This window comes from Canis lupus, chromosome 12 (assembly GCF_011100685.1).
Source record: "Canis lupus familiaris isolate Mischka breed German Shepherd chromosome 12, alternate assembly UU_Cfam_GSD_1.0, whole genome shotgun sequence".
Classification (NCBI taxonomy): domain Eukaryota; kingdom Metazoa; phylum Chordata; class Mammalia; order Carnivora; family Canidae; genus Canis; species Canis lupus.
The window spans coordinates 27130897-27158121 of NC_049233.1; the positions used below are offsets into that span (position 1 = coordinate 27130897).

The 27225-nt window shown below is 35.7% G+C and overlaps 1 long non-coding RNA gene across 1 annotated transcript; it reads right to left on the reverse strand.

Moving 5' to 3' along the window:
• Positions 1 to 6548: 6548 nt before the first annotated feature.
• On the reverse strand, positions 6549 to 19086 carry LOC119874274. Its single transcript, XR_005367427.1, has 3 exons — positions 18794 to 19086; positions 10554 to 10622; positions 6549 to 8196 (listed from the first exon to the last, which is right to left on the reverse strand). It is a non-coding gene; the product is annotated as an uncharacterized LOC119874274 (long non-coding RNA).
• Positions 19087 to 27225: the final 8139 nt, after the last annotated feature.

A 27225-nucleotide genomic window follows, 5' to 3' on the forward strand; every position in this document is an offset into this window, starting at 1 on the left:
ATCAATATACTCTTTTCTACAACATAATTTTAATAGCTAAAAATTAGTCCATTGTGTTGTTATGCCAAAATTTATTTAACCAATCTCATATTTTTGGATCACTATGTTCATGCTCAACTTTAGGTATTATAAAACACTGGCAAACATTATTAATATTCATAAAGATGACAACATCTTTGATCTTCAAAATTTTTCTAGGCATGATAGTGCTGAACCAAAGAGTATGAGTATCTTAAGTCTTTTGTCACTTCTGTTATCAATATTCCCTTTAGAAAGTAGCATGTTTTACTCACACTAGCAGAGTAGATACAAATTTCCTTAGCTGGAAAAGAGAAGCCCTAACAATTATGTGAACATATGACTTTAATTATTCAATGTAAACTATATCTTCCCTATATACATATACATGAAAAATTACTGGAAGGAAATACCCAAAAGAGTAATAATACTTCATCAAGCTTACAGATGATTTTTACGTCTTTTTTCTATTTCCTAAAGCTTCTGTAAGATCGCTTTTATCATTTAAAATGCATGCAATAATTATAATAAAGCAAGAAGTTTAGCCTTCTTTAAATGTGTGTCCATTAGTAGCTGTGGCAGATGGAAATATGCCATATAGTTGTATGAGAGGGTAAAATACCTGGAAATTATTAGCAACTTAAGAAAAAAACTTTATAAAGGAAAATAAGCAGGTGGATATAAGTTGGTTTAAACTCACTAGTAATCTGTGTGCCAGTGTCATAGGGAAATAGTTTGAATCAGAGCTTATGGCAGTAAGTAGGTGGTCACAATACACTATACTCGTCTGGATCGGAAAATACTTTTCTCACTCAAAATGTAACCACTACCCTTAAATTACATCATTAGACATTTGACCTTGGTACTGAAAGAAAACATTTATACCAAGACAAACTTTGCCTTCTTTTCTAGACCCCACTCTTCCGGGAAATAACTGGGAAATAACTTCTTCAGATAAGTAATATCAAACAAACTAGCATTTTCTTGGTAAAATTCATCCAGTAGAAAGCCTTTTCAATACAACAACTTTTGTTGTTCCTAAAAGACAAAGGTTACTAAAATTTACCTCTTCACCATAGGTTTGCAAAGCAACACACTCATCTGGAAAAAATTTAAGTTGCATCAATATATGGCCATGATAACTATAATTACAGTAAGAAATCATATTAAAGTGCAGGTGACTAGTTGATACTACCAGTCCATCTTGTCCAAACCTAGAGAAACAAGCAATGGAGCCTAGACATTGGCTCCAGAATATGGAATTATACCTAGGGTATAAAGCATAAGGTCATCTGGGAAAACAGAAATCTATCTGACATTAAATTGAATGTTACCAAAATCACTAAGGAATAATATTGTGTCTTTAATTCCAAAGATGTTCTTTTCTCACTACATGATAGCTTTTAAATATTATATCATGTTTTCTCTCTCATGGTGGACTTACCAGCATGTATGTTAAATTGTCTGGTAACTTAAAAGTTAATGCAATTCCCCAAATGTCATTCTTTTCCAACCATTACTATTTCTCTCAATTTTTAAGAAGAAAAAGAAAGCAAAAAGCAGAACCCATGAGTATTGTATTTCCTCTGCAAAATGTATTAAGTTGGGTAGATAAGCATTTTAGAATACATAGGATGCCATCCACATTGTGGAGAGCTTCATATTTCTAAATACATCCATATAAAATATTTCTTCACCATAAATCCTTCCCAGAAATAATATTTATTCCAATAGTAAAACTGTAGTTATCCAGGGAACACCTAGCTGGCTCAGTCAGTAAAGCATGTGACTCTTGATATTGAAAAAAAACAAAACCCGCTTTAGTTATCCCAAATTATTTGCTCGTATACCCAATATATACGTGGTGTATTGGATATGTCTTATGTACCCTTTTGGATTCTTCTCAGCTCACTTCTCATTTAGTCCATCCACAGGTGAAACAATCAGTCCACGTATCTTCAAACATTTTCATGCACGTGGCCCTTGACAGTGCCTTGACTCAGACCAGTCCCAGAAGCCGCTTGCCTTCTGCCCAGGCATTCTCCATTGATGCCACTGTGTGGGCTGAAACAGAAGCATGTTTTGCATCCATGCATGTGTTACTCAGAAGGTCAAGGCCAATTATTTGACCAACAGCAGGTCGAATAGGTCCTATCACAGGACAGTCCCAAGAGATATGTTATGTGGCTGAAGTGATTGAACAGCTAGTTGTCTGTAGAAATATCTACTTGACAATACATCCTCATTTTGCATCCCTCTTATTTCCTGTTTTACTCTGCCTATCATTCATCTTTGCTCCCTGGGCTCATGTTCCTCAATTAAGTGTTTGGAAACAAGTCTTTGTCTCAAGCTCTGCTTCCTGAGGAACCCAAACTGAGACATAACTCTACAGCATACGGTTATATGTAGGAATTGCAATAATTACATACTGTGCAGTTTCTACAGTGCTGGGGTGGGTAAAAAATCAACATCATTACCATCATTAGACTTGAACAAACAGAAGAGATTGAGTCAATGATTTTCATGAGTTGGTGTAAGACCCACATTCTAATTAATGAACTAGTTACAGTCATATGTATTTCAAGTTTGAAAGACTGATTAACTTTGCCTGCTTTTGTTTGCTTTAGAATTAAAATTTTAAGTACCTTTTAAAAAGGTGGATTTCTTAGCAGAATTGGAATACAGAGAACAAACCAATGGTTGCCAGAGGAGTGGAGGTAAGGAATCAGCAAAATGAGTAAAAGGGAGTGGAAGATACAGGCCTCCAGTTATGGAATGAATAAGGCATGGAAATAAAAGGCACAGCATAGGAAATATAGTCAATGATATTGTAATAGTATTATATGGTGACAGATGGTAACTATACTGGTAGTGAGCATAAAAAATAGAGAAGTTAAATCACTGTTGTACACCTGAAACTAACATAATACTGCATCAACTGTACTCAATTAAAAAAATCTATTTAAAAAAAGATGAATTTTTTCCCATCTTTCTCAAGGCAGAGAGGAATCAACCAACTCATAGGTTCGTATCCAGAAAAAAGCTACATATCCCTTGCTTAACGTACACACATGTACACACATGCATGTACCCAAAGTGAAAACTACATATTCTCTAGGTGTAAGTACACACCAGAACAGACGAGACTAGAATTTAGAGGCAAACATTTTGAACAGGGCTTTTTAAATCCACATATCCCACACTATCTAATGACTGCAGTGCAAATTATGCCCTTGTGAATAAAAATGAAACACATGACAGATTATATTAATTCTATTAATCTTTACTGAACTAAGCTCCTCTCTCAAGCTGTGCTGGACACAGACAAGTCAAAACTAGAATAAATATTGTAATTATACATTAAAATAACTTACAATGTCTGTATAGTACTTGATAGTTTCATAAGTCCTTTCACCTAAGTTGTCTTATTTAATCCTCGAAATCTGTGAAATAATTGATTTTACCATCCCCACTTTACAAATAAATAAAGTTCTGAAAGGGTAATTACTCACTTAAGGCACAATATACTACCAGTTCTGAAAGTCAGGATCTTCATAACTATTTCTTGAGCCACCCTTGGAACTTTTTTTACCTCAGTTTTCTCTGGTTATCCATTATGATCCACTTCCATATACCGACTTCTCTCTTAACTACTCAATACTTCATTATTTCCATTATTTTATGAATGAATGAATGAATGAATGAATGAGATGTTTATATGTTGGGACGAGACAGTATTCATTCAACAGTTTTGAAAGAATTAAAAGGTGACATTACAGAAATATAAGAAATTTCTAATCAATTTTACAAATAGCCAGATATTTAAGGACATAACTTATTAAAAGACACATTTGAGAGATGCCTGGGTGGCTCAGCGTTTGAGCATCTGCTTTTGGCTCAGGGATGTGATCCCGACCCAGGGATCGAGTCCCACATTGGGCTCCCTGCGAGGAGCCTGCTTCTCCCTCTGTCTATGTCTCTGCCCCTCTCTCTGTGTCTCTCATAAATAAATAAATAAATAAATAAATAAATAAATAAATAAATAAATAAGACACATTGGAATTATAGACTCCTACCTCCTTAGCTGGAAGTTTGATGGAATCTTTCAAAAAGACTCTATGACAGATTCTTTGTAAGTCTGGGAAGATTGGACACATGAAGCTTAACCTATAAGTCAAAATTAAGTCAGAAAAGATATATCATGGCAAAACTTTTTCCTTTTTGTAGCTTACTTAGATGGCAAACATACTGACTCTAATCTAAGCCATTTGGGAATAAATATCAGTGACTTCTAGAGGGTTTTGTATTTTGCTTTTATTTGTTTGCTTTGACTGACTCCTCATCTTATTTCATGACCCTATTTTGGCAACATTCTTACATATTTCCAAACTCATTTCCTAATTTGTGCATCCACAACGAGATATTGATTTCCCTTTTTCTAACCATAACTAGTTAGCCTAAATTCTCTATACCAAATATCTCACAGAAATTATTTTACCATGGATAAAGAAATGCCCTGGTTCCAAAAATTAGAACATAACAATAGAGAAAGACAACTAATGGGGGAGGTGCCACAAAGATCAGCATTGTGATTAACTTTAATCAATAATTTTAAGAATAGGAGTACAGACTATAATTTGAAAATGACTCTTCTGTGTATTCAGTTATAAAAGGTTTCTTTTTAAGATTTATTATTTATTTTGGGAGACAGAGCACACATGCACATGAGCAGGGGAAGGGGGAGGGAGAGAATCTTCAAGCAGACTCCCTGCTGATCATGGAGCCCATCATGGGGCTTGATCCCATGACTAATGATATCATGACTTGAGCTAAAACCAAGAGCCAGATGCTTAACCAATTGAGCTACCCAAACACCCCAAGGGAAAAATTTAAGAAATTTCACAAGTTTCAGAAGTTGCTCAGAAAATTAAAATATGAGCTTCTTAGTAAGCAAGGTAAGTTCCTATTATGAGCTAAATTATATCCCCCCAAAATTTATATAGTAAAACCCTAGTCCCAGTACCTCAGAATGTTTGAAGATGGAGTCTTTAAAGCAGTAATTAACTTAAAATGAGGTCACTTAGGGTGACTGATGTCCTCATAAGAAGTATTAGGACACAGACATGTACAAGAGGAAGACCATGTAAACACACAGGGAGCAGACAGCCATCTACAAGCCAAGGACTGGGGCCTCTCAGGACTCCAACCCTGGTGACACCTGAATCTCAGACTTCTAGCCTCCTGAACTGTGAGAAGATACACTTCTGAAGCAAGCCGCTCAGTCTGTGGCAGCCCCTACAAAGTATACAGGTCTAGAACTAGACGTAAATAGTATAAATAATGGTCTGGAGATACAGGGTTCAGAAAAACAAGAGAGAAACTGGCAGCCTGGTAATGAGTCTCAACCATCAGATTCTAGAGGTGGCCTGCCAAAATGCAGGGATCTTCATCTGAGAAGTGAATGAAACTTTCCAAATTGGAACATGACAATAATGCATTTAAGTGGGTTCCTGTTGCTCTTGGATACCTGGTCAAAGCATTCCCATTTGTGCTGATGTCATGCTAATAGCCGTCATATGATCAGTCTAATGTGGTTCTAACAGACAAAATGCCGTCAGTCATTGAGCAGCTTAAGGCAATGAGTTGAAAGCAGAGTAGAAAATGTTCTTATCCTTGGTATAAACTATGTATACTCACTCAAAAGTCATCTTTGAAAGCACATATTTAAGCAAAATGCACAGGAAGTGGTAACTCTTGCTTGGCCCACAAGGATAAAATATAAAGAAAATGAAGAAGAAAAAGGAAAGAAGGAGGAGTCAGGGCTAGGAAAGAGTTAACCTTACCAGCATTAACCCCCTTTCTAGAACCACCCTATGAGTAACTAAATTTAATATTATTGTCCCCAGTTTGCAAAGGGGGAAACCGTATCATGGAGAGATTAAGCAAATTGCCTAGAGTTGCACAATAAGTGGAAGAGCTAGAATAAATAATAGATCCATAAAGGGAAAAAAATCACAAAAAATACAGAATAAAAATAAAACCCTTTATTTCCCAGTACTACTCTCACATTTTGTTACTAACAGAATAGAAAAGAACCTAATCTTGCTTTACATTTCAAGATAGAGAGGGAAGGATATTGGCTGATTCATTTCTTATCTTCTTGTATTTCTCTGTGTTCATTTTTAAATAAGCAAATGTAACACACACTAGATTTAGAACATGCCAGGCCTATTCCAGCAAAACAACCCATTGTCTTCTTCTGCTTGTACCCTTGACCCCATTGCAAAATAAACACAATCTGATATAATAGGGGGAGAGAAAGGAATAGGAAAATTTGAATGAACTGTGTGGTTTAACCTTCATGAAAGCATGGCTTATGTTTTGAACAATGATTCTTTGTGGTTCCCTCAAATCTTATTTGTGTAGAGAACTCTTGCTTGCTACTATGTGCTGGGAAACTGCTACACAGTTGCATTGCAATAGTAAGTATGTAAACCAGTGAATAAACAACAATATTTTGTGAGGCTACTTTTATTAATGGAAAAGATCATGTCAGTACTATTACTTCAATACACGAATACTCAAAGTTGATGGATACAGAAATAAATTGTTAAGATCATAAAGTGTAATTATTTTAACATTATTTTTGGCAATAAAAAATATTGCTCTCTGGCAATAAAGTGCATTAGTGATAAGTACACGCTTCCAAGTTTAACTCCTTTTCTTATCTCCTCCACCCTGCCAAAAAAAAAAGTGAAATTTTTTTTTTATGTTGAAATTAATCTAGCCTAAAGGAGAGATACCTTCTGTGAATGCTAAGTAGGGAGACTGTGGGAAAAGGAAGGGAAAGACCCTCAGGGTCTCAGAAACTGCATAAAGATAAAGAATAATTCTAAAGCTCAGGGATTTGGGCCCCTTCTTTGTGAATAAGCCTCTTTAGACTTTGTTACATATTATTTATTGAGCTCCCAAGTGTGTTTGCTGCAGGTGGATTCTTTTAAAAGAGAAGCAGAAAAATCTAAAGTTAAAAAAAAAAAAAACAGATTTAGAATAGTTGAAAAAAGGGCAAAAAAGATTCTGTAGATTTGGTTTAACTGTTACCTCCTTAAGATACATGATTTACTGACAAATTTGCCACTCGATGTCACTTATGCTTTTTTATTAAGTAGGGAACATATTACAGACAAATTGAAATTGTTTTATTGACAACAGAATTGAATGAGTTCAAATCATATCTTTTCATTTTCTTAATTCCCTTTCAGGTATTTGAATCCTAACAATGTGAGTTGGAGAATATGCACTACTTTTACTTCTACTTTGGATTAGAAGTAATCCGAAATAAATTGATAGCTTCAGTTAAATAGACAAATAGATTCACTAAATACTGTCAGACATATTTGTCTTGCATGATTTATTTTCAACATGGCGGTGCTCTTAGTGGTCAATCTTCTTTGAGTTCTAGAAACCATATTTTCAAGTTATCTTAGTTGGTGTAGGTTTAAAGATACATATGGGAAGAAAGGAGCAAGAAGTTGCATCTTATCAACTGCTCAGCCAGGCCACTAAACTGTGATTCATTCAGGACCTACAATATCTGTGGAGGACCAACAGCAGCTTTTAACAACCAACAGGAATACCTACAGAAGTCTGTCCAGTAGCAAATTTTTGTTGCTTCCTGTGACAAGGACTCTATCTCAGCTTGTGATTGAGTTGATCATTAAGATCAACCACTATTTCTGCCTATCCTTGGTCTCTCCTCTAAACCTCTCTTGCCTCAAGGTAACTGTCTTAAGGCTTTTATTATCCTATGACTTCTGAAGCCTCAAGTGGGTCTCTAGCTTTCTGCCCCCTTAAGTTTTTCTCCAAAGAGAGCTAGTCACCACCCAATATTGACCACCATTATTGGGCACAGTTTAGTAACAGGTCATTCCATGGGCTAATAGCCAGGACTTACACTCTCCATATTGCTGCAAAGGTTAATCCGTTCAATTAAGTCAACTGACCCATAATATCAGGAGTCAAGTGACACAAAAGCATGGTTGTCTGATGAGCTAGCTGGTTTTTTCTTTTGTTTTGTTTCACAGAATGAGGCTATGAACATAGCAACCTCTCAGAAGAGGATCTTAGGTATTGTAGGCACCCAGGGCAGCATGGTCTCTTCTCCAGCATATATGCCTTCTTTAAAAAAAAAAAAAAAAAAAAAAATCAATGGTATTCACTTTTTAAAACTTATATAAACAACAACGCTGTTTTCATTCTCTAACACAAAAGTGGTGGTTACTTAATTATTTTCAGGATTTTCTTGCTCTCAATGTAGACGTTTTCTGATAATATATTTCTACATAATTTTTATATAGATTTCATATTCCAAAATTTGCCCTTATCTTGTTTACTTCTTAATGCCCAGCATCTTGTAGAGTGCCTGGCATATATAAGGTGTTAAATAAAAGTTTAATCAAATAAAATCCATGAAACAAATCAATAATGTCAAAAATATTTGGGTTGATTTTACTAAGGAGGGTCTCAGCTTCAAGCCTGAACAGTGAGAAAAGCTGTTTGGCAAGAGCAGGAGTCCTGGGCATCAAGTCTATTGGGCAAGTGCACTGTTAATGGAGAGACAAGAGCGTTTCCTCATAAGCAGCTAACTTCTTCAGGGTTTTAGGAATGAGAGAGGGGCAGAAAGAGTAGGAGTATAGCAGAGTCTCTACCAAAAAAGTGGAAAAGTAGACATCCAGGACCTTTAATGAGCAAGCTATCTTGCTAAACAGTAGTGGACATCCTCCTATCTTAATATAAGATGAAATACAGTCAACTGTTCCACATGAACATATTCATGACTTGTTCTTACAAATACCATTTCTGCAAACATTATAATGAAAATACATATGTATTTCTAGTAACCTTTCTAGAGAATGACATTGTGTCCTGGGGAATTTCATATGGAGATTCCATTACACTGGCATTATTGGTCATCCAATCCTGAAAAATTAATACTATGTGAAATAAAATATTCAATATTAAATATTTGATGAAGCCATAATTAAAGTGCACAGTGAATATGTGAATATGTAAACATAACTGGATGTTTGTATCCACCTGGTCACAGGTAAATTCAATAAATTATTCTATAATTATTCTATAATAATGTCCTGATTATGCACAGGCATACATTCAGAGTTGTTTGCATTCTCTGGCTATAGGATTTATAAGATTTTATAGGATTTTTACACAGAATCATTCTATTAGCTCTATTAGGATTAGTTTTTTAGAATGTATACATATATTCATTCTATGTGTGTATATGTGTCTATACAGGTCCTATTCCTTCTGTTTCTTTAGAGAATGCTGACTAATATAGGTAATAAAAATGGATATTACCCTTAAAGTTTGCCATTGGGGCTGACAGCCATGACATACTTGGGAAGGTGGGATTGAGGTCAGGTGGATATTATACTAAGGATGCAATACAGATTATTTTTGAGACAGAAAAGAGTAAGGAGACATATACTATACATCAAATCTGTGAGATGACATAGAAGAAGAATTTAGGAGGGAGCTTATGGTACTAAATGCCTAAATTAAAAAATAATGAAAGTCTTAACACAATGACCACAGCTTTTCACCTTAAGAATTTAGGAAAATAAAGATCAATTGAAATCCAAAGTAAATATAAAAGGGAAATAATAAAATCCAAGCATCAATTGATGAATAGAAAACAAAAACAATAGGACAATAGGAAACATTTATGACATAAAAAGCTGATCGGGAAGATCAGTAAAGTCAATTAAACCCTCTCCAGACTGATTGGATAAAAAGCTAGAAGGCACAAATCAGCGATATCTGAAATGAGGGAGCTGACAACAGAAGAGGGAGAAACTTAGCACATATACTGTATGCTGTTTCTATTTCCCTTGCTGCTGTGACTTGTCACTTAGAAACTTCTGCTTAGCCTTGCACATAGGCAGGTTACAGCTAAGACTTGCAGAAACTGCTTTTTACCCAAAATCTGCCTTACCCAAGGAGATAAGGAAATATGTAGAAAAATGACTATGTTTAAGATACATTAATATATACTAATAAATTAATAATGGGGGCACCTGGGTGGCTCAGTGGTTGAGCATCTGCCTTTGGCTCAGGTGGGGATCCTGGGGTCCTGGGATCAAGTCCCGCATCGGGGTCTCTGCATGGAGTCTGCTTCTCCCTCTGCCTGTGTCTCTGCCTCTCTCTGTGTCTCTCATGGATAAATAAATAAAATATTAAAAAAAAATTAAAGGAATGATATGACCAGACTCCTGTGCACAAAGATCAACTGACTAAAGACAAAGAACTTACATGACCCTCAAATGTAGACCTCATATGTCTACAGATGTCTGTCACCTTTTGACCCAAACCCCTCTTTATGGCCCCCTTTTGCTACCACAAAAGAAGCTTGTATTTCATGTTGGGGGAGGGGTAGTTCTTTAGGAAAATAGTCTGCCACCTCCTTGGTTTGCTGACTTTCCAAATAAAGTCATTTTTTGCACCCCACATCTTACCTCTCAACTCATTGGCCTGTTGTGCAGTGAGCAGAGCAGCCTGGACTCATTTGCAACATCATATGGATTCTGCAGATAGTAAATAGGGGAATATTATTGTGGTGGACAAACTTCAAGATGTGCCCCATGATCTTCACATCTTGCTGTTCATGACTTTATATAATCCTGTCCCCTTGAGTGTGAACAGGCTGTGTGATTTACTTTTAACCAATGGAATGTAGTGGAGGCAATGGATGTACATGATTTCATGGATATGATTATATAAGAGTATCCTGACTATATTGCTGGAGTGTCTCTTCCTTCATTACTGGCTTTAAAAAAAAAAAAAAAGCTGCCATAAATCCTACAACCACAAGGAAGTGAATTCTGCCCACAATCTGATAAAGCTTGGATGCAAATCCTCCCCTGACCAAGCTTCTGATGAGAACTCAGCCCCAGTCTATATCCTGACTAGAGCCTTGAAAGACCCTAAGCAGAGGACCCTACAAAAGACCCAGACTTCTGATCCTCAGAAACTGTGATACAATCAATGTGTCTTTTAAGTCACAGAGTTTGTGATCATTTGCTACATAGCAACAGATAATTAATATAACAATGAATGAGTCTATACTCATGAATTTGATGACTTAGATAAAACTGTCATTTTTTTTTGAAAAATACAACTTACCCAATCTCACCCAAGAAGAAATAGGTAAAATATGGAATCTGCAAAGAAGATTCTAGAACTAATATGTAAGCTTAGCAAGATTTCAGGCTATATGACCAATATACAAAGAATCTATTGAATTTCCATATACTTGCAATAAGTAATCAGGAACTGGAACTTTTTAAAGTATCTTTTATAATATGAAAAGTATTGAATACTTAGGTTGGGTATATCTGACAAAATAATACTAAATGTCTCTGTAGACTGATAAAATCTTTCCTTAGATAACATTAATGGCCATCAAATGTTACCTGCTCAGTCTCTCAGGCTTTTTAAAATTGTTTTACATGTGTCTAATATTCACGATCACATATCATTTTATATAACTGTCAGAAACAACCAATTTATCTTTTGCTAAGTTTGAACTATTTCCAATTATTATGGTAGTTCTTAACCACTGGGCTTTAGTACAGATGACCTTATTTTAAATTCTGGCATGACCATTAATAGTTGGATAACCTAAGACAAAAATTCTAATACCTTGTACCTTAATTTCCTGATTTATAAAATTGGGATAATAATACTTAATGGCTCTGGAAAACAGAGTATTTTGTGTCAGCTCTGCCACTTTCTTACTATATAATTTGGGGCATGTTAAGTAATATTTCTGGTCTTAGTATTACCTCATCTGTAAAACAGGATAATAATAATACCTACCTCATAATGCGGTTAAGATTAAATGACATAATTGTGCACCTGAAACTAAAATAACACCATGTGTCAACTATGCCTCAATAACAAATTTTCTTTAAAAAGATTAAGTGACATAAAATATATAAAATGATTTTATATTAGTACTGAGCATGCAATAAATATTAGCCTTTGTAACATTGGGACAGGCTGATATATGCCTAACACATACAATGTTTCATAATGTTGGAGGCTATAACTATTTGTAACTATTATCTATAATTAGGCCATTCCAAAACTCAGTACATAATACATATTTGTCAAAATGTTTTTATTTTTTCTAGACAGTCATTTAATCACTTTATAATATAAAATCGAGTAGCCTTGATTGAATCAATATGTGAATATTTAATATGATCTTGAAATATGAGGCACCTGAGACCATTAATTTTTTAAACTTTCTTCAGCAGTAGACCTTTTTTTTTTTTTTTTTCAAATAAAATTCCTCTTGGAAGACTAGATAGATAGATAGATAGATACATAGATAGATAGATAGATAATTTCAAATATATAAAGCAAATAAAAGGGAAGTTTCTCATTCTAATCATAAGCTCCTAAGGCTGCATTTAGTGGGCACCTGTCACGTGCCAGGTACACTTCTAAAATTGTAGCAACCCTATGGTGGCTCCGGAAGTCTCCTTTAAACAAAAAAGTGCAACAAACAGCTTAAAACCCACTCCTTTGAAACTGTAAGCTACTCAAGGACAAGAACCTTATGACGCATATCTTACCAAATATCTAGTATAGTATTGGCCACTTAGTGAGCATTGAGTAAATGTTGTTAGGACTGAGTGGCACAAAAGGATCTAAGGCAATCTTAGAGTAACCCCATGTGCTAACAAGTAGCTGTTGCCTCGTGCTATCCAGAGTGTTTCTCGGGATGCACAACTATAATATATCTCTGAATGGCCTCAAGACTCCAGGGAGGACTTCCTGAAATCTATCAAAAAATCTGACCAACTCTCCAAGGAATAATATCCACTGCCCCAAGGATCTCCGAAACTTTCTTGATTTAAATCTGATTGAGAATTTCCCCAAGCACCAGGAATTATGGCATGAGCTGACACTGACACTGGCACTCTCCCCATTGTTTTCAGTTTCAAGTTAGATATCAAGTAAGGAAATAGTAAGTAAAAAGAACGTAGGCAAGGGCATCAAAGATGAGATGTATCAGGACATAGTTTGTTTTGTGTGTTATCTCCTTTCTAAATGCTATAACTCCTCTATTGTTGAATTTCTAGATTTGTTGAGGACAGGGCCCTTGATCTAAAGTTCTATTGCATTGTTTATGCTATTAATGGTTCTAAGAATAATAAAATGATCTTTTATTGAGGCTTTATAAGATGCTCAGTACTGTTAAAATACTTATCAGGCATAATTAAATGTTCTAGTACTCAATGAATATTTGGAATTTAAAAACTCCAAAAGAAAATATTTTATGTAGAAACACAGGTAAGATAAACAAACAAAACACATAAGAATATATGGAGTTTTTATTATAACCTAATAGTAAAGGCCAAGAGAAAACCTAAAAATAGTGATTTTTCAGGATTGTTTTTAGAGACAATAAATGAGGGTAAACTAGGGGCAAGAGGTATTGATTAGAAGATTATTTTCTGGTTTAAGTATATGGAGTGAGAGTAGAAAATATTAGAGAGCACTGTAATCCCTAAAACTCATTACAAAAACTCTAAAATAGACAGTTTCTGAATTAAAGTATCAATGTTGAACACCCTGATTAATAAAATATAAAGCAACACCATACATCACAGAGGTTACTCATTAGCATGGAGATCTGTAAATTAGTAATAATCTTCAATTCTTTGGCATCTAATCCTACAAGACATCCTTGGTCTTTACAAACTGAACTCTCAATACAACTTCTGCATCTCACCAAGGGCAGATGATAATAAGAATAGTTATATACTTTTCCTAAATCTATAAAACCTTTCTTCTAAGAAATGGATAGATGATATTATAAAATGAGTTCAAAATAAGATTAGTTGGCATTTATTACATAAATCATTGTTTATCCTAACATCTAATTCTTGCTCTCTTCTTACTTAACCAGATTTATCTGTGACAAATGACATTGCTTTATGAATAGCATGAGCCCTGTTTTAACTAAGTGGATCACTGGACTAGAAATAGAGATTCCTGTGCTGTATTTCTAGCTCTGAGTAGTTCTGTGACCTTAGGCAACCTTCTTAGCAAGAATCTCAAATCATCATAATCAAAACTAAAATGTCATTTTCTATCTACAGGATATATTGCATAAGAGCTGTTATATGATTATCTTCCTTTATCTAAATAATATGAGTTACTCCAAATAAAAGTAAAGTAGCATAAAATTATGTTTATATTAGTGTCATATTTAATAACTTGTAATGATTTAACTTTAATAGAATAAGATCATAAGCTCAAAAAGAATAGTTTTGATTATTATTTAAAGATAGTAATTCTTATAAAAATATATAGTAACTTTCATGTGTGTACATGTAATTCATTTATATCCAACTAAATGATCACAATTATCTTAAATATTACAAGTAAGAGGATTTGCTAGTCTTGTGGCTGTTATTAGTCTTGGTGACTGTAATAAGTATAAGAAGGGGGCAATTAAGAAGAGTGGGCATTGGAATCACAAACCCTTCACTGCCTCTATAGTAACCGTGGTCAAGGTACAACTCTAGCCTTTAGGAAATGCAGAAAATAATACTATCTCATTTTGTTTTGTTCTCTTTTAGGAAGGTTAAGTTTGTTAATAGATATAAACTGGCACAGGACCTGATGCACATGAAGTGTTCAAAAAATGTCAAGTTTTATATTCTTTCAAGAAATTTTGTGAGACCTTTGATACTTTTGTTGTTATACATATAATATATAACACATAAATATCTCTCCATTTCTTGAGATAGCTAGAGGGCTCCTACACCTAGAAGTCAAAAGAGTTTTCTGGTATTTTATGCCTTTACTTCATGAAGTTCTAAATTGTCAATAGATTTTACTTCCTACCCTAGATGTTGGGTAAACAGTGTTGTGTGAACTCTCTTTAGTTTCACCTAGGCATTTTTTATCCTTTCATCCACTTTCATCAAATACATGAAGAATGTATATGTTAGGGTGAGAGGTGAGGCCATTTATTTGCTCTAAAAAAATGAGATTAAAAATTCAAGATGAAACAAATTATCCTCATTTCCTGTTTTGTTGGCAATAAGGAAAGAAGAAAGTTTTTATGCCAAGGTCATTTTATTCGTATCTCACATTTCATCTCTTCTTCCATTTCCAAAGATGATGCAATTAAAGAAAGAAAGAAGAAGGGGGGAAAAAATGGAGCAGGATTTAGTTAGGGTTGTCTTCCATGCCTCATCTTTGAAAAAAATTACCGCAAGGCAGCAGGATTCATTACCACTGTCTCAGATGCTCCTAAGATAGAGAACTTCTACACTGGAATACATGTTTATATTAAAGGAATTTAGCATTCCCTAGAGTACAGATGAACAATCAATAGCCCAAGGAAACCTATGAAATGACATTGAGGGCCAAACTGAGAAGTAATGAATATATATTTTTGATATACTGTATCCTGTCCTCTCTCAAGTCACTCACTCCTGCTTTATACCTCTCCTTACTCCCTCCAGGCTGCCACTAACAAATGAAATTGAAAATTCTTTTAATAGCTGAATATGGCTTAAAGTGAACTGAGTCTCCTTATAGAGTAGTTTCAGTATTTTGTACCCATCATTTCTGAGATGAATATATACTTTAAAGGAAAGTTGAACTTATATTAAAAAAATGAAAAGCCTAGTCTTTGTGAAAAGCTTCTATCAAACAACACTAAAATAATTCTCAAGTACATCTAGTGCCAGTTATTAAGTTACTGTCTCTTGGCTCCAAACCACCCTCTGTTCTCTGCTTTGTGACACTGGATCTAGGACTCTGGAGACCCCACATCTTCTTTTTCAGCTGATTCTTAGAGGGAGTAGAAGGAGAGACTACAAGGCAAGAGGAAGAAGAAAGAAGGTGCTTCTTCCTGTCTGTTTTCCATTCCTGTGAGCATCACCCCATTAAAGCTTCTTCATCTTGGGAGCAAGAGTTTCTTCCCATGGATGCAGCTGATGGTTTGCAGGTTTTCCGAGAGTCTCAGAACCAGCCTCAGCACATCCTTCCACCACAAAGCATCAGCACCAGCTAGCTGAGCAACTCAAGTCTGAGTTGCAGAGTTGCAGGAACTGTCCTCTGAGTTTCTGAGTTTTTGTAATTCTAATGTCTTCACTGTTCTCTCAATCCTATGAACAGCTGCTTTCTCTAGCTGTTACTTCCTTGATGACTAGAATTCACTTTTTAAAAAATATCTATTTCTTTATTTTAGAGAGATACAGACAGTGGGGAAGGGGGTAGAGGGAGCAGAGGAAGAAGGAAAGAGAGACTCACAAGCAGGCTCCCTGCTGAGTGTGGAGCTCAATGAGGGGCTCGATCCCACAACCCTGAGCTCATGAACCAGAGCCAAAATCGAGAGTCCAATGCTTAACTGACTGAGCCTCCCAGGTTCCCCTAAAGTTCACTTTTTACTCTTTTAGTTACCTGGTCAACAAATTGATATTTAGTTAACAATTCTTCAAATTTTCTCTGTTTAGGTATCAGGTGTGATTTCTGTCCCCTGTCTGGACCTTGACTAAGATACAATTTAACATATATAAAGTGGTAATATATAAACTAAGTACACTGAGATAGTTTTGAAATAAAACTGTATGGGGGCACCTGGGTGGCTCAGTCCATAAACAACCGCCTCTTGATTTCAGATCATGATTTCATGATCTGTGTCATGAGATGGAGCCTACCTTAGTCTCTGTACTCAGCAAGGAGTAGGCTTGAGACTTCTCAAGTCTCATTCCTTAAGAATCAGGAATGATGAATCTCTCTCCCTCTCTCTCTTTCTCTCTGCCCCTCCCCCCACTTGCATTCTCTCTCTCAATAAATAAATAAGTAAATAAATAAACTTTAAAATAAAATTTTATGTAAAATGAAACATGAAAAAAGGTAAAATAAGTGTGTAATTGTTAGAGATTGTAGGATGGAGTGAGGAGAAAAAATAGTAAAGAAAAGGAAGGGAGGGCTAATATTTCTTCTGACAAAGTGGGAAGATAAGAAATACTGTCCATGGTAGCATAAGTATTAGTATAATTTGAAGTTGTATAGGTGACCAGTAGAAGAACTAGGGCCAGTGACATATGACAACAGAATGAAGAGAAGATGGAAGATAAAGTGTAAGCAAATTAAATTATATTATAACAGAGCAGAATGATGTTTAGAAATGATCAATAAAAAGTCATAGAATAAGCACATTATTTACCTACATAAAGATGAACCCCCCAAAATTAGATACAAGTGATTAAGATGTTTATCTCTGAGGGACAATACTGGAGATGTGCTGGAGCGGGACAAAGCATAGTTGTCCTTCTCATAAGTGTTCCCATTCTATTTTTAATATTTTATTAACCTGTTCAAATTTGCATTTTAAAAATGCAGGGAAAAGGACTTTCACTTCTGTAATAATGGAGTATCCTACTTTTCCCTATTTCTCCCACTAATTACAATTAAAAACAAATGTGTTTAAGACAAACATAAGAAAACTGGAGAAGGTAGGGAGAGGGTAGACTGGGTAGGAACCTCAGGACCCAAGGAACAACACCCTGATGAGATTCCTGGGTCTTTTTAATGCCTCATATATTCCAGACATAGAAGTGAAGAAGCCAGCTACTAGGAAACATCAATAAGCACAGATGAAAAAAAAAACCTCAACAAAAGTCCACTCTTTCTAGCCAAAGAATCAGGAGAGGAGAGGGTCAACCTTGCAAGACAGAAAACTTATAGACAATAGCTGCTCTTCTCCAGCCAAACACAACAGAAACGGCTGTAGCCTACCCCCAGCCAGCCCCAGCAGTGACAGTGAAGAACATGTGGGGAATCAGAACTTTCACTGCCCACCCCACCCCACCCCCCAGCAGTAATGGAGCATCATTCCTCTTACTCACTGAGGTGGTTACCAGAAGAGTCAGGACTTTCTCCACCAAGCAGAGATAATGAGGACACCCTCTACCCACCCCACCTCCTACCCTATGGTGTCAGCTGAAACTACATAGAGAGCATGAGAAAGGAACTGAGGATTCTGGCTCCCAGCCAAAATCTTATTGTGATTTTTCAGACCTGATTGTAGGAAATTAAAAATGCTTTACTGAGCAGGCCTCAGCAGGGAAAGCTGCCCTCCCTACACCAGACTTGGTGCCCAGTCAATGCACTGCAGACTCTAAAGGGAGTCAGGGACTCAGGCCCACCTGGCTGGTCTTGTTCTTATGCTTAGCTGCATCCTTAGCCCAGGGCCCTTCCATTGGAAGTTTCCATATTTTGGTAGTTTCCATACTTGGGAAACCTGAAGATATTTTCTCTACTCTGACTGAGGACTTAATATTTTTCTACTCCTAGTTCTTTCCCCCATTCCTTTCCTCCTGACTTTTGGATCCTTAAAACAGTAGTAGCCTTTTCTTCAAGGCTCACTCAGCAGTGATATTATACCCAGGCCCCCATATCTGTGTTGATCAACCTGACCCTCAATTGGCTCCCTACTCCATGGGGTAAAACAGAAAAGGGGGGAGCCAACTTTCTTCCCAGTTTAGATTTTTGCTTATACTATCACAGTAAATGATTAAAGGTTTGTTATTTGGCTTGTTATTTTAATGGGCTACTCTGATACCTAGCAGCTCACCTCCCGTGGATTAGCAAGTACCCCTTCCATGGGTGAGATATCACTGATGGCCTTGTAGGGAGTCAGAACTTCCACACTCACCTGGCAGTAGCAAAGTAGTGTCCTCTTCCCCTGATGGACTGGAATTAGAGAAAGCCAGCCAGAACAAGTTTAGATAAAATATAGAGTCTTGGGATACCTGGGTGGCTCAGTGGTTGAGTGTCTGCCTTTGGCTCAGGTTGTGATCCTGGGGTCCTGGAATCAAGTCCCACATTAGGCTCCCTGCAAGGAGCCTGCTTCTCCCTCTGCCTATGTTTCTGTCTCTCTATCTCTGGTGAATAAACAAATAAAATCTTTAAAAAAAAAATCTAGAGTCTTATAGCCAAACGTCCAAGTTTCCATCAAAAATCATTCATCATACCAAAAACCAGGAAGATCTCAAACTGAAAGAAAAAAAAATATATCAGAGAGAATAGAATTACCTGACAAAGCAGTCATCATAAAAATTTTTAATTTACCAATTACATTCCCACCAACAGTGCGTGAGAGTTTCTTTTATATTACATCTTCATGAACACTTATTTTTTTTCTTTTTGATATCAGCCATCCCAAAGGGTGTGAGGTGATATCTCATTGTGGTTTGGGTTTGCATTTCCCTGGTGATCAATGATGTAAAGCAGTCATCACAAAAATTTTTCAACAAGCAATTATGAACACACTTGACACAATTTTAAAAAGAGAAAATCTCAGCAAAGAAATGCAAGATATAAAGAAAAATCAAATGAAAAGTTTAAATTTAAAAATATAATAATAAATAAAAAGCTCAGTGGGTAGATTCAACTGCAGAGTGGAGGAAATAGAATCAGTGAACTAGATCATAAAACAATAGAAATTATTCATCCTGAACATCAGAGAGAAAATAGGCTGAATCAAAAGTTTACAGATCCGTTGTGAGATAATCACAAAAGTTCCAACATTCTTGTTATCAGAGTCCCAGAAAGCAAGAGGAGAAACATGATGGGACTGACCAAAGTACTTGAGGAAATAATACCTGAAAAGTTCCCAAATTTGACAAAAGACTTAAACCAACAGATTCAAGAAGCTGAGTGAATTCCACATAGTATAAACCAAAGAAATACATAGCAAGCACACATCATAGTCAAACTTCTGAAAATTAAAGACAAAGAAAAACTCTTTTTTTTTAAGATTTTCTTTATTTATTCATGAGAGACACAGAGAGAGAGAGGCAGAGACACAAGCAGAGAGAGAAGCAGGCCTCTTGCAGGGAGCCTGATGCAGGACCCCATGAGCCAAAGGCAGTTGCTCAACCACTGAGCCACCCAGGAACCCAGGAACCTCTGACAAAGAAAAACTTTTAAAAACAGCAAGAGGTGTCTCACATGTACTACTCTGATGCATGATACTGAAACTGAGGGAGGCTATGTCTATATGTATGGGGTATATAGGAATAAGGCGTATATGGGATCTCTGTACTTTTCTTTTTAAAGATTTATTTATTTATTTTAGAGAGAGAGATAGAGAAAGAGAGAGCACAAGCAGGGGCAAGGGCAGAGGAAAAGAAGCAGACTCCCCCACTGAGCTTGGAGCCTGATATAGTGCTTGATCTTACCACCCTGAGATCATGACCTGAGCCAAAATCAAGAATCAGACATTTGACCCAACAAGCCACCCAGGTATTCCAAGATCTCTATACTTTTTTTTTTTTTTTTTTTTAAGATCTCTATACTTTAGGCTCAGTTTTGCTGTGAACCTAAAACTGCCCTTAAAAATAAAATATATTTTAAAAATGAGAGAAAAATGCCACCTTATATATAAGGATAGACAATTTGAATGAGAATGGATTCCTCATTGGAAAAAAAAAACCATAAAGTCAGAAAGTAGTAGAATAACATTTTTCACTTGCTGGAAAAAAAGTACTATGGATCCAGAATTCTATATACAGTGAAAATACACTCTAAAAATAAAAGGAAAGCAAGATGTTTTCAGATGAAGAATGCCAGAATTTGTTGCCAGCAGACCTACCCTAAAGGATGGCTAACAGAAATTCTCTAAAAGAAAGAAGACAATTAAAATGTATTCTTGTAATATCAGGAAAAAAGAAAACATAAGTCAATACAACAGATTTTCCTTCTTTTGGGTTTTCTGAATTGTTTGAGGGTTGAAGCAAAAATTATAACATTGTCTAATGTGTTTCTAAACAGGAAGATTACAGGCATCTATGTGGCTCAGCTGATTAAGCAGCTGCCTTCAGCTCAGGTCATGATCTCAGGGTCTTGGGATCTAGCCCCATGTCCAGTATCCTGCTCAGTGGGGGGTCTGCTTCTCCCTCTTTCTCTGTCTTTCCCCCACTCCTCCGCTTGTGCTTTTTCTCTCTCTCAAATAAATAATGAACAGTGATAAGTTTTATTATGACATAATAAGTAAATATATAAATATATAACATATATATCAAACATATGCATACCATAAAACCAAATAAACATATAAATATTATATATCATAATGCCTAACTATATATATTTATATGCCTAAATATATATATACATATATATCATAATTCCTCAAAGGTCTATCTATATGAAGAGACACACTCAAAAATACTATAGATAAAATAGAATTCTAAGAAATATGCAAATAACCTTCGGAAAGATAGGGTAAAGAAAATAGAAGAAAATACAAAAAGAACAAAAAAATAAATGACAAACTTAAGCCCTAATGTATCGATTATTATATATATAGATATAGATGATATAGATATAGATATTTTTCTTAAGTATGTTTGTACTCATGACCCTGAGATCAAGACCTGAGCTGAGATCAAGAGTTGGGTGCTTAACTGACTCAGCCACCCAGATGCCCCCCTAATGCATCAATAACTATATTAATGTACTTTGTCTAAATACACTAATTAAAAGCCAGAGATTGACAGAATGAATTAAGAAAACATGACCCAACTATATGCCATCTAGAAGAAATTCACTTCAAATAGACAGTTTGAAAGTAAAAGAATAGAAAAGAGATGTATAATGTAAGCATTAATTAAAAGAGAACAGGAATGGGCAAAACTATTATCAATGAAAGTAGACTTCAGAGCAAGAAATAATAAATAATCAAAGAGAGGGACTTTATATAACAATGAAAGAGTAATCCACCAAAAAAATAATAATGATCCTAACATTTAGTGCAGGATATGACTACACCAGACAACAGATGTGCAAAATATATGAAACAAATTCATAGAACTGAAAGGAAAAACAAAGAAATTTATAATTATAGTTGGAAACTTCAGTGCTTCTCTTTAAATAATTAATAGAACAACTAAACAGGAAATCAACAAAGATATTAAGGAATTCAACATCACTGATCAGTAGGATCTAATCCATATTTACAAAACCTTCTAGGGTGGCAGCCTGGGTGGCTCAGCAGTTTAGCGCGGGCCTTCAGCTCCGGGCGTGATCCTGGAGACCCAGGATCGGGTCCCACATTGGGCTCTCTGCATGGGGCCTGCTTCTCCCTCTGCCTCTCTCTGTGTCTCTCATAAGTAAATAAAATCTTTAAAAAGTAAACAAAACAAAACCTTCTACCCAGCAACAGAAGAACACACCTTCTTTTCTTTTTCTTTTTTTTTTAAGATTTTATTTATTTATTCATGAGAGAATAAAAGGAAAAGAGAAGAAAAATAAAAGGGAGAGAATAAAAGAGGAAAAGGGGCACCTGTGTGGCTCAGTTGGTTGAGCCATTGGCTCTTGACCTCAGCTCAGGGCCTGATCTCAGGGTCTGAGAGAGAGCTCAGGTTCAGTTTCGAGTCTGCTTGAATTTCTCTTCCTCTGCCCCTCACCTGGCATGTGCTTGCTCGTTGTCTCTTTCTAAAATGAATAAACCTATAAATTAAAAAATTCATTAATCAATTAAGGAACTGGAGGATATAAAATAGAAAATCTCACACATGTGCCCTCAAAAAAGCAAAACTTAAAGACTGAGAGACTGATTTTCCACAAATGTTTGATTTATAGAAAACTGATAATGTTAGATTGTTCTTAAATGCCAGGGAGCTGGTCAGGGTTACCTCATATTAATCTTAGGAAATTTTTGCTTATAGTTTTCAGAGACATAAGCAAGAAATGACCCAAGTCAGGTTGATCTCACAAAATAAACTGAATTAAGCCTTATTTGTATGATTGGACTGTTTTTGCCTACTCAGGGAATTTTCAAAGCTGGTCTCCATTTGTTTTTGATTTTCACAGACTCTCACTGAACTTTCTCCTCTTTACACTTCCTGCCTATAAATACAACCTACCCCAAACCCTCAATGGACTTACCTATAACTTAATCAGTTTGTGTGTCCTGAATTATAATTTCTGTTATCCCCAAATAAGCTCATTGTTTTGACAATTTTGAGCTTGTTTTGGTTTATTTCTTTTTAGATCAACCAGGAGACAGACCCTGAAGATATCAAAAGGATAATAGAGATTACTAGGACAGCTTATTCACATAAATTCAAAAACTTAGATAAAATGGACTAATTAAAAAAATGAGTGCCTGGGTGGCTCAGTCGGTTAAGTGTCTACCTTTGGCTCAGGTCACAATCTCAGGGTCCTGGAATGGAGACCCCCCTTGGGCTCCCTGCTAAGCAGGGAGCCTGCTAACCCTTCTACCTGCCACTCACCCTGCTTGTGCACTCTTTCTCTCTTTCTTGAATAAATAAATAATATCTTTAAAAAAAAAAAAGCCTCACAAACTACCATAACTCATCCAGTATGAAATAGATCATTTGCATATCCTCATAACCATTGAAATTGAATTTATAATTTTAAAATTCTTAAAAATGAAATCTCCAGGCCAAATGGCTTTACTGGAAAATTCTACCAAATATTTAAAGAATTAACACTAATGCTATATAACCTCTTTCAGAAAGGAACAGAGCAAGAAACATTTCCCAATTCATTTTATAAAGCTACTTTTACCATGATACCAACACCAGCCACACACAGTACAAAAAAAAAAAAAGAAAAGAAAGTAATAAATCCATATTTGCAGGCCACATATGCAACAAAGGATTATTACCTAAAACATAAAAATAACTCTCAGAACTCATCAGTAAAAAAATAAACAATCCAATTAGAAAATTGGCAAAAGATATGAAGAGACATTTTATTGATGGCAATGGGCACATGAAAAGATGTTCAACATGATTAGCAATCAGAATTGCAAATTAAAATCACAGTGAGGTATCACTACATACCTACCAGAATGGGTACAATAAAAATAGTGACACTAAATGCTAGCAAGGATATGGAGAAACTGGATCTCACTCACTGCTGGTAGAAATATAAAATGGTACAGCCACTCTAGAAAACAGACTGGCATTTTCTTTAAAAGCTAAACATGCAATTACTACAACAATCCAGCAATTGCACTCGTAGGCATTTATCCCAGAGAAATGAAGACTATGTTCACACAAAAACTTATACATGAATGTTTATAGCAGCTTTATTCATAATAGCCCCAAACTGGAAACAGCCCAGATATCTATCAGTGGTAAATGATAAAACAAACTGTAGTATATCTGTATCATGGAATGCTATTCTGTAATAAAAAGACTTGAACCTTTGGTGCATGCCACAATTTGGATAAATCTCTAGATAATAATACTTTGTGGGGAGGAAAAAAGCCCAATCCCAAAAGGTTACATACCAATTCCATTTATATAACATTCTTGAAATGATAAAATTAGAGAGATGGGGAGCAGATTAGTAGTTATCAGAAGTTAAAAAGGAGATAGAGTGTGGGAGGGGAGTGGATGTGGCTATAAAAGGCAACATGAGGGATTCTGGTTGTGATAGAAATGTTCTGTATCTTGACTGTAGCTATGTCAATCTCTTGGTTTTGATGTGTACTACAATTTTGCATGATATTACCAGGGGAGGAAACTGGGTAAAATGTAAGCAAGATCTCTATTATTCCTTACAACTGCATGTAAGTCTACAATTACCCAAAATAAAAAATTTAAAACATAAAAAAAAAATATTTTTTAATGCAAGGGAAAAGACCACAGTTCTCAGCCAATCAACATGATAAGAGGCTACTTGGAAAGAAGGTGGCAGCTCCTTCAGGTAATGGACCATGATACCCTGCTTTTTCTCAAAATATGGTTGTTTCACCCAGTATTTCATAAGATGTATTAACTCCCTAGCATCCAATTGTTTATGATCCACAGGGATTTGGTTTCCCTTACCAAATTTTGCAATTCTAATGCAAATTGAATTTAAGCTGATCCAACTGGGAGTTGCTAAACCCCATAAAAGCAATTATAGTCATAAAGAGATGCTGTAAAATTGATATTAGAACTATTCAACTCTCAACCTCCTCCTAGCCCTCCCCCTCCTTCACACACACACACACAAAGTGCTTTTCTTTTATGCATGTACTGGGAGTGTATTCCAGGTAACCACAGGCTGCATTAAGATATTGATTTTAAATTCTCCTTCGTTAAGTATAAGCCAGGAACAAATCATTATCTTGACTTTCTGAATTACTACAACATAAAATAACTCTTGAAACCAACATGCTGCGTTTTTGCATCTCATAATTTTTTTAAGGTTTTATTTACTTATTCATGAGAGACACAGAGAGAGAGGCAAAGACATAAGCAGAGGGAGAAGCAGACTCCCTGCGGGAGCCCAATGTGGGACTTGATCCCAGGGCCCCTGGATCACAACCAGAGCTGAAGGCAGATGCTCAACCACTGAGCCACCCAGATGCCCTCTCATAGTTTGTGGACACTGTTCTGTCATATTCAGATAAGGAGCCCAATGCTCCTAACAGTTAACTAAAAGGACGGACACTTGGGAATTTCCAGACCTTTCCTTTTTATTGCAATTATCTCTTTACCCTTTCTCTCCCAAGATAGTAAATACCATGGTCATTGTTCTTCTACAAACTGTTTTTTTTTTTTTTCTCACACAGGTGTAGAAAACTAAAACTATAAACAGAGAAAGATTAGAGAAAGGAAAACCAGCTATTTCTGATCTGCCTTCACAATGTAAAGTGCCTCAGCACAGATTCTCGATTGTTTTATGTGCTAATCTGAACTGTTTGGAAAATAAACAGGCTGAGCAGGAAAACAGTTCAGAGTTTAGTCACTTGCCAGTCAAATCAGTTCCCTTCAATTTTACACTCTCTAATCCTTTTCCTTGCAATTCAGAGTTTTTTTTAGTTACTAAATTATTATAAATTTGTTTTTCTCTTTGTGGATAGCTTGGTTAAAATAAGATTATGAAAAGGAACACTGTCTTCTTGTGACCAGATCATGGAGAACTGTTACCAATAATCAAATTACCTGTTAAAAATACTCTTGCTCCCTCAAAATTCTGCTCCTATCTAAAATAAACTAGAGATATAATGAGTAGCTCGAATAAATTATAGCCTACACTAGAGGCCTGTTTTCTTCAAGTTATTGATTTGAAAAGATATATCATGCATCTAATTATCTCTATATCTCTAGTATTTAACAAGATAGCACATAAATACTAGTATAATCATTTTTAACTTCATGTGTAATTGTAGCCATTTAACAGAACTTAAATTATAGCATTTAGATTATGTCATTTTCATAAAAGGAAGCCATTAAAAAAATAAATTATTTATGTGACTTTTCCCCCATACTTAGACCAGCATTCCAGTTACACTAGGTGTTTTGTTTTTTGGGTTTTTTTTTTTTTTTTTTTTTTTTGGTAACCAAATTCTATTTAAAAAAAAAAACAAATTCTATTAATAACACCTCAAAATAAAATATGTTTTCACAATAAAGCAGGTCCCCACCCACCTTCTTCCCCAAGAAAATGCAGCTTGTCTTCCAGTTTTCATCCTCCTCCTTAAGTAAATCTGCCTTTAGTTTTGTGGCTTGGATCTGAGGTATTTGTCTACAGGGCTGTACAAACAAATAGGGGCATAATTCTTTTAAATAAGGAAGAGATTCCAGCACAGCCTGCACAACAGCTTCTAGAAACTCGATCCTGTGACCCAAAACTATCTATAAATTGCTGTTCCTATTCATTCACTCACAGTCAAGGGAATACCTTCAACTATTAATGACTGGTAGAGAAAATCAGAGTCTCTGATGTCTCGGCTCTTACTAGATAAAATTTTGCTTGAGAAGTTGGGACTCAGAGAATTTTTAATCCAAGAAAATTATAGCAAGTTCTTGACCTCAGCAAAGGTTGAGAAAAGCAGAGAAAAGTCAATGTTTGACTTGAACGGCTCTGGACACTTTGGGTTTAAGTCAATAACCAGCTATTGGGAGCATGCTCTTTGTTAGGCAGTGCAGGAGGCCTTAGAAATGGGTGGCCAGCATGACAGGCAGGGCCCCAGCAGCACAGAACCTATAGTCCAACCAAAGGCAACTTTCAAGCAGGTATGTATTACAGAGTGGGAGGCATAACAAAAATGTAGTAGTGACAATGTTTTTTTGGAGGACTACTGCTCAGCCATCAACACAAATGAAATCTTGCCAT